Source organism: Furipterus horrens, unplaced genomic scaffold (genome assembly GCF_987537825.1).
Source record: "Furipterus horrens unplaced genomic scaffold, mFurHor1.1.pri manual_scaffold_3, whole genome shotgun sequence".
Classification (NCBI taxonomy): Eukaryota; Metazoa; Chordata; class Mammalia; order Chiroptera; family Furipteridae; genus Furipterus; species Furipterus horrens.
This window is the reverse complement of record NW_028327173.1, coordinates 139,429,934-139,442,300: the sequence shown is the minus strand read 5'-3', so window position 1 is coordinate 139,442,300 and position 12,367 is coordinate 139,429,934. Positions and strand designations below refer to the sequence as shown.

The 12,367-nt window shown below is 42.0% G+C and overlaps 1 pseudogene; it reads right to left on the bottom strand.

Moving 5' to 3' along the window:
* Positions 1 to 3,056: 3,056 nt before the first annotated feature.
* LOC150016166 (keratin, type II cytoskeletal 8 pseudogene) lies at positions 3,057 to 4,515 on the bottom strand (annotated as a pseudogene).
* Between the last annotated feature and the right edge of the window lie 7,852 nt (positions 4,516 to 12,367).

The window sequence follows — 12,367 nt, the reverse complement described above, 5'->3', positions numbered from 1 at the left end:
CTCCTCCTTCTTCTTAATCATTTAACAAAGTTTCTAGAACTACTGGTGTTTCTAGGAAAGCATTGTTACTGGGCTCATTGCCCATAGAGCATAATAAACATCCTTCTGGAAGAACTGTGGTATAAGTGTAATACAGTTAGCATGGGGTTCAGTTTTAGGCACGTTGGGTAGTTTGTGGATATGTGAGGTTTCATAGAATTCCTCAAATTCCACCTGTTGAGGGACCACTAAAAGTATATACTTGAGGTCAGTGCAGTCTTCAGACGTCAGGGAACAGGGCCCCTGCCCTGAGCCTTTCACCTCAGGGGCCCTCTACACTTTGAACTGTTTTTCAAATAGAAACTTGCCCTCTGGAGTCTGGGACTGACTGGGACAAGCAGTGCCATTTGAGTCAGATACCCTGAGCTTGGACTGGCACCTGTGAGCCTGAGTCTCAGTTCTTTCAAACAGCTTCCCCCAGAGTTTTGAGATGTGTGCCTACAGGGTCATCCTAGGGCCTTGAAGCCATGTCCTGGTTATAGCAGGGTGGCCTGGTAAGTGGATGGCTCTTCCTGGCTGGTGTGGTATTTCACTTGTGGGATCACGTGGACAGTAGGTCACCAGAATGATGGTGGCATGTTGATTTTGGGTGACTTAAACATATCCTGTGCACAGGATAATTTAAGACTCAGGGTCCCCAGTGGTCACTGATGATCTCTGAACTTGAGCAAGTATGTTTCTACTGCTACTCCTGGTGTAGAGCACATGTTCCTTTTCCTATGAACCCCCAGTGCTGGCACCCAGGGTTGTTACAACACCCCTTTGCAGGCTCCACACCACATGGAAATGGGTGGTTGCTCCTGTCTCCTGTAAGGACTTGAGAGACCACTGTTCTGCAGTGTCAGTGGGGGGCTTCTGATCAATTTCCTTTCTTGCCTCTCTGAGGGGCAGGTGATAGTATACTCTCTTGGGTTGGTCTTAATCTGTGCAAGATAAAGGATAGTCATTACTTACATAAACAAAACTGCTCTTTCACTCTGCCCTTGGGCCCCTTGCCTGTCTTCCTGTCTGGTGGCAATGTGTGGAACCCAATGTGTGGTGTGGTCAGCTATGAAAGAGGTTACATCCTCGGAATGCAGCAGTTATGGCCTAAAGAGTTCAAGAGAAAATATGATTGGGAGATGTGTCATTTTATGTTGACACTAAAAAATTCCAAACAGAAAATTCCCCATGATCAGAAAATGAAATATTATTTCCATTTTTCTGCATACTCTGGGTGCTAAAATTCATGTAAAAATCCTAATGCCCAATGTGATGGTGTCAGAAAGTGGGGTCTTTGGGAGGGCATTAGGTCACGGAACCTTCATGAACGGGATTGGTGCTTGAATAGAAGAGATCCCCAAGAGCTCCCTCCCTAGCTTTTTCTGCCATCTGAGGATACTATGAGAAGTCTGCAACCCAGAAGAGGCCCTTACCTGACCACACTGACATTCTGCTCTTGGACTTCTAGCTTCCAAAACTGTGAGATATAAATTTCTATTGTTTATAAAATGCTCGGTCCGTCGTATTTTGTTCTAGCAGCCCAACTGGACTATGGTGTTAGGTAAGACTTGCATTTGCCGTCATTTTCAACAATGTATAATAACAAAGTAACCTTTTAAAAAAATTCTAATCAAAGTAACCCTTGAGAAAGTCATTGTACGTTGGTACTCACAGGCAGACACTGGATGATTTAGTGTCGTGAGTCATGAAATATACAGCACTGAATAAATGGCATTAGGAAACTGCAGGGGCAAGAAGATCTATGTTTCAATTCAGCAGGTTTTGGAGAGCCATGACCATGTGCTACCTTTTTCTTGCGGTGAAAGATGAAATTATGCAATAATGATACATGTGATAATAAAGAACATGAGGGGATATGGTTTCTAGATTTAACAGGAAGAGATAGTGCCTGGACATTGCAGAAAAGCTGCAGGTGCAGTGACTGGATAATAAACAAATACGTATCTCTTCTCTAATGATAATTCTAAATCTTCATTGATAAGTAATTATACTTCACTTGGGCCCACAAATTTTACAATATATTTAAAAAGTAAACTCTTTCTATAGATGGGGGCTCTATACCCTGCTTTGCCCCTCCCCAATTTGGCCACTCCCCAATTTGGCCAGGGCCATGCACAGCCCCGAGGCAGCTTTGCTTGTAGCCAAATCCAGGATAATGTCTCTAGTATCACGTCCTTGACAAGGATTCTCTGCAAATCCCTCCAGTGCTCAATCTTGGCAGGCAATGCAGACTGAGCTGGGCCCTCTTCATCCATTCTCCTTCCCAAGGTTGTAAAGCTGCAACACTGGGCAGAGAGTTACTCCTGGAGCAATGAAAAGGGACTCCAAGGGACAGAGTTGTTACTATTTTAAGCAATATTTTGCTTTAGCGTGTAATTTCCTGCTGTTCCTGCCTCTGTATCCTGTATGCTCCTCATAGGGTTGCCCTTTCCCCTTCACATTTGCAAAGTGGGCTTCAGTTAGTCTCCAGAAAGTGATTCAAACCACAGAGATGTTACCTCCTGCAGCAGCTGGGCTAGCTCTTTATTAGAATTGTCATTCAGAAACAGGTAAAAATTGGCTTTAGGGGAAGAATAAAGGGAAAGAGAAAAATGCTGCCTTTAAGGCTGAGCAGAAGGGACTATGAGGGAAATATGAGTACTCACATTGAGGCATAACAGCCTTACCTGTTTACACAGGATTTTAGGAGGCATTGGAATGCTCTTTTGTTTGAAAATGTCAGCTCTCCAAGCATTAGCATTAGGCTGATGTTTGGAATTATATCTTTACAAACTTTCTTTTTTTTCCACAGAGCCACTTGAGATTTTATTTTGGGGAAAAAACACACACACTTGATTTGGCTTCTAGTCAGGGGCATGAGTAAAAGGCGGTCCTCCAGGCAGTAAACTCCCCCATCCCAAGGGTAGGCTGAGGACTGGGTGGGGCTGAGCTTCAGGTGTGCCTCCTGTGCCCTCGCCCCCCCGCGCAGCTTCTAGCCCGTGGGCTCGGAGGATGGGAGGCACCGCAGTAGTCATTCACTTGGGCAGGACATCAGATGACTCAGACACCGGCTTCCCATCGCGGGTCTCAATCTTCTTCACAACGACCGCCTTGGAAGAGCTCGTGCCGGTGCGGTTGAAGGAGCCAGAGCTCCCGCCAGAGCCCAAGCTGGCCTGGAAGCCCATGCCATAGTTGAGGTTGCCCTAAGCTGGGCTCAGCCCACCTGAGTAACCGCTGGTGGTCTTGGTATGGATACTCATGTTCTGCATCCCAGACTCCAGCCGGTTCTCCTTGCCCTCCAGCCACTTGCGGTAGGTGGCGATCTCCCCGTCCAGGGCCAGCTTGAAGTTCACAAGCTCCTGGTATTCACGCAGCTGCCGGGCCATGTCCTGCTTGGCGGTCTTCAGAGCGGCTTCCAGCTCAGCTACCTTGGCCTGAGCATCCTTGACGGCCAGCTCACCACGCTGCTCGGCATCAGTGATGGAGGCTTCCAGGGCAGCCCTCTGGCCTTTGAGGCCATCGATCTCAGCCTGGATGCAACTCATGCTCCGGTTCAACTCAGAAATTTCCATCTTCGTGCAACGCAGGTCATCCCCGTGCTTCCCAGCCAATGTCTGCAGCTCTTCATACTTGATCTGGTACATGATCTTAGCCTCAGCCCAGCTGTGGTTGGTGATCTCCTCGTACTGGGCCTTGACCTCGGCAATGATGCTATGCAGGTCCAGGGAACAGTTGTTGTCCATGGACAGCACCATGGATGTGTTGGAGATCTGGGACTGCAGCTCACGAATCTCCTCTTCATACGGCTGCATGTAGAAGTTGATCTCATTGGTCAGTCCTTCCAGACGGGACTCCAGCTCTACCTTGTTTATGTAAGCTTCATCCACATCCTTCTTGATGAGGACAAATTCATTCTCATCTCTGTGCGCTTGTTGATCTTATCCTCGTACTTATTCTTCAAGTCCTTCACCATCCCCTGCATGTTGCCAAACTCCGCCTCCAGACTCAGTTTCTCCTGGGACAGTGTTTCCAGCTGCCGTGGAAGGTTGTTGATGTAGTTCTTAAAAATATTGTCCATATTACTGCGAGTCATCTTCTGCTGCTGCAGGAGATCCACTCGGTCTCCAGAATCTTATTCTGCTGCTCCAGGCTCTGCACCTTATTGATGAAGGAAGCAAACTTGTTGTCGAGGGTCTTGATCTGCTCCTTCTCCTGGTTGCACACGGCCTGGATGTTGGAGTCCACCTCCAGCTTCAGGGGGCTCAGCAGGCTCTGGTTCACTTGAACAGCTTTGATGGACCCTATACTCCCAGCTCCGGTGAAACCTCCAGCCAGATTCATGTTGGCACTCAGGCCAACCCAGTAGGCACTGCCCACCTGGGAAAAAGCCAAGGAACTGATGCTGGGCCCACTTGAGTATGAGTGGCTGCTGAAGGCCTGGGGGCCAGAGGTGGACAACTTGTAGGTTGTCTTCTGGGTCACCCTTGTGGACATGGTGGAGGCTGGAGTGAAGGCAAGAGGCCAAACCAGACAGGTTCAAGAAGGAGCCAAAAAGCTCATATCTTTACAAACTTATTGTGTATTCCTATACACAGGGAAATAAAATTTTTAACGTCAAAGAGTGAGAGGGATCTTCAGCACCTTCATAGGTGACACAAAAAGCAAAGAGCAAAACAATACTTATTCTGGGAATGCTTCTGCATGAGGCTGGCATTGTGGTGATTATTTGTTATGCATTCATTTAAAAACACACGCACACATACATCAAGAGCAATAACAACAACAACACTAGGCAAAACCTAAAACCAACCATTGTATTTGCCCTTAGAGTACAACTACAAGTGAGACCCATCATAATTACAATAGGAAGAGGGAAGGTGATATTAGATTCAGCATTCATCACTGCTCTGGAAAGCTGGCCTGGCTAAGTTAGGCCAACAAACAGCAAAGCAACTGCGTTAGGAGACTGGGGTTAGGAGAATGTATTTCCAAGGTGAAGGAAAGGATACCCAAAGGGTAAGCTGATAAACATCAATATCCTTTACCTGGGCGTGCTGAGAATTCACAGTGCACTCTTCTCTGGAGAAGCGCCTCCAGCACATGGGGGCTCCCTCATTGGCAATGACCAAGAGGTTATATCCTTCCTTCAAGGGTGGCCCACAGCCAATAACTACTGATACAGAGAAAAGAACCTGGACCTTTTGCCTTAATTTTAACTCAGTCATGTTCTAGAGCTTCCAGTGGGCTCAGGTTTGAAGCTAGAGTTGAAGCTAAAATCACATTAAAAAAAGAAAAGATTTTATTTACTTTCAGAGAGAGGAAGGGAGGGAGAAAAGGGGAGAGAAACATCTACGTGTGAGAGGAACATCTGTCAGTTGCCTCTTGCACACCACAAGTGGTGACCAGGCACACAACCCAGGCACGTGCTCTGAGAGAGAATCAAACCATCAACTTTTCAGTTTGCAGATTGGCAACCAATCCAGTGAGCCACACCAGCCAGGGCTAAAGTGACATCTTTGTTTAGCCTTTTCTTCTACTTTGTCCTGCTTCCCTTATTTCCTTACATGTTCTCCTGAGAGCACTCCCTCAATAAATCAGTAGTTCAAGAATCTCCAATTTAGGCTCTGATTTTAAGCCACCTCACCTAATACCTTTGCTAAAGGCAAGGCCTGATAAAAGCTGGTTCTTTAAGATGTGCGTATTCAAAGGAAGGGATGGAAAATTCATTTTACTTGAATATCTTCAAGGAACTGACAGTCACTTCAGGTAGGCAGGTAGGGTAGACTCTAGAATGCCCGTGTGCCATAATGGTTAAATACATGGAATCTGGAATTCACAGTCTACGTTCAGATCCTAGTTCTAAGATCTACTAGCTGATCTTGGGTGAGTAAACTCTTAGTTCTTGTTTATCAGTAAGTGGGAAATATCCTGAGCAGAACTAATAGGATGTCATGTACATTTTAGATACTTAATGTATATATATTGAATTTAACTTGTGTTTTCCCTGGCTCATTCTCAAACATTGACTAACATGCCCTGATCCTCCTTTTATTATATAGTCAATACCACTCATGAGAAAGAGTTAGATCTCCCGGCCTTTAAGTCAATAGTGTTTTCCTTCTACCACATTTCCACCTTTCTTGATCTGGGGACAGTTATCTCTCATCAATATCAGAAACTTACAAAAGTTGCTTAATAAGAGCTTTATGTTTTTTAGTTGTTGTGGTGGCTTTAATGTCCGCATATTCATTGATACTCTTCACTTCAAAAGGTGAGCTTAATTCCCCTCTCCTTGAGTGTGGGCTCAAATTAGTGATTCACTTCTAATGATTAGAATGTGATCACAGTGATGGCATGCTGCTTCTGAGATAGGTCAAAGCATTTGATTCCTTGCTCTTGCTCTTCCATCACTTGCTCCGGGGTAGGCTAGCCTCCATGTCATGAGGATGCCCAAGCAGCCCAAGGGAGAGTGCCATGTGGTGAGGAACTGAGGTCCTGCTAATACCAATAAGGAACTAAGGTCTCCTCCCAAAAGCCACATGACTGAGCTTTCTTGGAAATGGACCCTCCAGCCCATCACACCTTCAGATGGCTGTTACAGGCTGATATCTTGACTGCCGCTTCCTGAGAAACCCTGAACCAGAACCACCCAGCTAACCTGCTTCCAAACTCCCGACCCCTAGAAACTTTGACATAATAAATATTTGTTGCTTAGTTTAGGGGTAATTTGTTATACAGCAATATAGTTAGTTATGAAATGCAAGTTTTCTACCCTGGCTCTTATTTATTTATTTATTTTTAATTTTTCCATTCATGATAATTATTTTCTTTTCTTTATCTGGGACCCAAAGTTGATTACATTTCCCTCCCACTCCAGCTAATAATTGACCCACAAACTTAGTTAAAAACTATAGACTTATTTCCAGGACATTTATGGACTTTTGAAAATTTTTTTTTTTTTTTTAGATTTTTATAGCCTTTATTCTGTTATAATTACTCAGTTCTTTCTTATACATTTTGAAAATATTTCCTTCCTGGATACTGTCTTTTCATTTATAGTATCTTTTGGTCTTTAGAACTATTTTCATATGAAAGTTTAAACTTTCTATATATATTAATCTAACTTGTTTTTAAAGAAATTAGCCATATAAACATTAATTATTTTCCATTACATTAAATATTCCCTTATATTACCATTTCTTTTTTAAAATATGTTTTATTGATTATGCTGTGATAGTTGTCCCAATTTCTTTTCCCTTTGTTCCCCTCCACCCAGTGACCCCTCTCCCTCCAGTTGTCCCCCCTCTTAGTTAATGCCCATTGGTTGTGCATATAATTCTTCTCAACATCTTCCTGTCTACTCCACTCACTCTTACTATGCTTCTTAATTCTTGTACCATTTTCCTCCCTTTTCCCCCTCCCAGCTAACCTCCCCCCAATATGTTCCCCATACCTATAATTATTTTTCCACCCTTGTTGCCTACTTAGTTTGTCTTTGTTTCAATTCCCTAGCTTCTGTTGTTGGTTGTTGTGATACAGTTTTCATTTTAATGTTCATAGTTTTGATCCTCTTTCTCCTAAACAAGTCCCTTTAACATCTCACATAACAGTGGTTTGGATCTAATGAACTTCGGTTTTACTTTGTCCTGGAAGCACTTTCTCTGCCCTTCTATTCTGAATGACAGCTTCGCTGGATAGAGTAACCATGGTTGTAGGTTTTTGATTTTCATTACTTTGAATATTCCTTGCCAGTTCCTTCTTGTCTGCAGAGTCTCCTTTGAGAAATCAGCTGATAGTCTTATTGGGACCCCTTTGTACGTAATTCTCTTCTCTCTTGCTGCTTTTAAGACTCTCTCTTTACCCTTAATTTTTGACATTTTGATTATAATGTGTCTTGGTGTGGTTCTCCCTGGGTCCAGTTTTTTTGGAACTCTCTGTGCTTCCTGGACCTGTAATTCCATTTCCTTCCCCAAGTTAAGAAAGTTCTGCTTCATTATTTTTTCACATAACTTTTCAATTTCTAGTTCTTCACCTTCTGCCAACCCTATGATTTGGATGTTGGCTCGCTTAGAGCTGTCCCATAGGTTTCTGAGCCTCTTCTCATTTTCTTCACTTTTCGTTTCCTCCTTTTGCACTGGTTGACTGTTTGTTCCTTCCCTATGTTCTGATTTGTTGATTTGATCCCTGGTTTTCCTTCCCTCACCACTTGTCTCATATGTGTTTTCATTCATTTCAGCAGGACTAGCCTTCATTCCTTCCCCCTCTTGTTTAAGATCCGCTGTTAGGTCTGTAAGCTGTCTTATAAATATAGCTCTGAACTGAGCCTCAGAAAGATTATCTATCTGCTGGTCCAATAGATCATATATTTGCTATCTGGTAAACTGAGTGATGGGGATCTCTATCATAATCCCTGCCATGCTGACAGTTTTTGTTTACCTTTGCTTCCTGGGCGGGGCTGTCACACTTCCTACACTATAGGGGGCGGAGCCCTGTGCATTCATCACTACCAGGGACCCTTCTCACCAAACTGTGGTGTTTTGTGTGGGGGCAGGGGTCCAAGATGGATTCCTGCTGTTCACTCTCCACTGAGAGACCCAAGAGCCTCCTCCTCTGTCCCCATACCCTCCAGCCCTCACAGTCTGAGGCAATAGGGGTCTGCCTTCCCCAGCGTTGGAATCGCAAACTGAAGGATTTGGTCTGCAGCCAGGGGTGCTGCCCGGGTGCTTCTCTCCTCCCCTTAAACATGGGTGTCTGTGCTTACCGTAGTCCTGACACCCATTGCTGCAGCTGCCGCTACCAGCACAGCTTGACCTCTCAGCTCCGGCTTCGCCCCGCCTACCTGTCTGGACGAGCACCACTTGTTTATAACTTCATACGTTGGACTTCCTTGTAGCTTTATTTTCTGGCACTTCTGGTTATTTCTGATTTTGCGGTATTTGTAGTCCTTCTTAGTTGTGGAGGGAGATGGAGAGTGTCAGTCTAGGCCTCCATCTTGGCTGGAAGTCTTGAAATGTATTTGTTTGTCAACTTGTGTCCAGACATGTTAGATTACTACTTATTCTGATTATGTAAGATGCTCACAAAGAAAAACGATAATATTCCATGTTATGAGTTAGTATACCAGGATGTTAAGAATATAAACTTGGTTAGAGCATCGTCCTGATATGCCATGGTTGTGGGTTTGATACCCCATCTGGGCACATACAAGAATCAAACAATGAATGCATGAATAAGCAAAACAAAAAATCAGAGTTTATCTGTCTCACTCTCTCTCTCTCTTCTTTCCTCTCTCTAAAAATAATCAATAAATAAAAACTTTTAAAAAGAATATAAGCTGAAAGATAAATACTTCCTAGAGGATAATTTGGCAAAATACAGTAAAAGCTCCTAGTATATGTATTTTTCATATTCTTTGATCCAGGGATTTTACTTTTCACAATTTACCCTAAGAAGTTAGTTTGGCAAGTGCATAAAGCTGTATGAGCAAGAATGTTCACAGTGGCATGGTCTATAATAGTAAAAAGTTGGAAATCTTAAATGTCCAACAATAGGGATTATTTAAATAAATAATAGTAGTCTAACAGTGAAATACTATTCAGCCCTTTAAAGTCATAATAAAAATCTACACTGATTAACATGGAAGAATATAGGTGTGTTCATCTAAGAAAAGTTCATAGTGTGCTTGTTATAATTCCATTTTATGAAAACATACACATATATTGTAAGTAATTTTATTGATTATGTTGTTACAATAGTTCCCACTTTTTTTCTCCTTTGCTCCCCTCTGCCCAGTACCCCACTTCCTCCAGCAATCCCACCCCCCTTTGTGCATGTCCATGGGTTGTGCATATAAGTTCTTTGGCTTCACCCTTTCCTATATTATTCTTTTAAAAAAAAATTTCATTCATTCATTCATTTCTTATAATAATAAAAAATAACAATTCCCCCCTCTTAGACTTAAGACCCTTTATAATCTTATAAAGGACAGTAGGTGAAGGTTTTATGCTCCTTTAGCTACTTCAAGCTGGACATGTGATCGTCCTACCTACCCTTAGGTCCAGAAATCCCTAATAAGAGTGGGGGTGTGGAGGGGAGGGTGGCCTTCCCACATGGGGAAGGATCTTGCAGACTCCAGGTCAGTTGGCTGTCCCCGGACAACAGCATGCTTGGTTTAACAGGCTGGCATCCTTGTTGTATTCTAGGGGCTCCAGATTTGGTAACAGGGTTAAAAGACATCATTCAATCCATAACTACTAGATGACAAAAGACAGGGATTAATTTTTCAATGTCCCATATTAGAGAAAAAAAGGCTTCTTTGGAGGAAGGTGTGCAAGGCACGTAACACCTGCCCAAAACCCTTCTGCCCATTATTCTTAGTTTGGGCTGAGGGGAATATTTTAGGTTTCCCCCCTCTCAGACCTCTGGGCCCTTTCTGTCCAAGCCATTAGGATAGAAAAGAGAAACCAGTTTTAAAGTGAAGCCCACAGACCACCCCATATTTCACCAACCCAGCCACTTGGTTCAGCCAAACCACTGAGTCTCAGGAGGCAGTGATGCAGACAGGATTAAGTGAGGCCTATACGTACAGACAATCCTTCAGGTAATGAGATCATAGGCTTATGCCCTATGATAACAGAACACACATGTTAATTTATACAACATAACCCACAAATCAGTCTCTCAATTTGCAAGACTGTCTTATTGGAAAGACATCCCGTTGCAAGGCACTTGACATTCTTCTTGCCTGTAAATTAAGCATCTTTGATGATGTCATAGACTTAGTTTAAATAAATAATACTAATCTAACAGTGAAATACTATTCAGCCCTTTAAAGTTATAATAAAAATCTACATTGATTAACTTGGAAGAATATAGGTGTGTTCAGTGAAGAAAAGTTTATAGTGTGCTTGTTATAATTCCATTTTATAAAAACATGCACATATTTTTAAAAAATCTATACATGTATACTTTACTTTAAAAAATCTTGGGTGGATATATGCCAAAATGTCATCGGTAGTTAACTTTCAGTGATGAAATTTAATGTAACTGTAATTAATTTTTTACATGTATTCTCTAGTTTTTCTTCTAGTGATTTAATTAAGTAAGAAAAAAAGTAAAATTTGTTTCAGCAAATCAGAAAGATACAGAGGGTCATGGTCAAATACATTTACACTATTCAAAGTTAATCACTCTTGATATTTTGGTGCATATATTTTTAGACTTTTATATGCAAATACATATACAAACATGAATATCTTTAAAAGCAAAATTAGAATAAAATATTATTCGTAGTTTCGTATTACACTTTAAAAATATTTTAATGTCTGAAATAATACCAAAGTCACAGAAAAGTTGCAAGTACTGAACAAAGAACTTCTTTATCCCTGAATACTTTAATGTGTTTTTCTTACAAACAGGGATATTCACATACATAACCACAATGCATTAACATTAACATTATGATACCATTTAATGAAGACCTTATTCAACTTTACCACTTGTCCCAATAATATCCTTTATGGCAAAAGACCCAATTAAGAGTGATATGGTTTTTTTAGTTGTCATATTTCTTTATTCTCCTTGGGTTTGATATAGTTCATCAGGCTTGCTTTGATTCATGACTTTGACTTTTTTGAAGATTATAGGCCAGTTATGTTGTAGAATGTCCCTCAATGTGGGTTTGTCCTGATTAGATTTAGATTCTGCACCTTTGGCAGAGGTGTAACAGAAATGATACATATTCTTACCACTGCATTCTAGAAGTTCCCATTCAATTCCAATTTGATCCATTACCCATAATGTTTATTTTGCTCACGTGATTAAGGTGGACTTTGCCAGGATCCTCTATTGAAGCTACCATTATTTTTCTTTTGTAACCAATAAATAATTACATTACCAACAATGCTATTATTGAGAAGTCCAATGCCATTTTGAGTCTTTGTAAATGGTCTTTTTAAATTTGTGAACAAGCTCTTAGGATCTTTTCATGCCTGTGTTCTTGATTTTCACATTGATGTGCATATGTGTAGATCACTGTATCCTGCACTGGGGGTAGAAGTGGTTGTGGTGATGAGGCAGGATAGTGAGAAGCCAGGGAAATTCCTGGGCAACTAGAATGGGAAAACTGAGACAAAACAATTTAACAAGGCCAAGCAATTTAAACAACACAGAGACAGCTAGTAAATAGCAAGACCTTATCTCCCCTAACTAAGGACACTTGAGAACAAATGTTTTATACCTCTCCTCCCTAACCAGAGAATAAATAGCTTAAATCACCCTGGTCAGGGAGACAGAGAACAAGAACCCAATTAATGCTGTTTGTGCTGCCCAAACCAAGGACAGACAA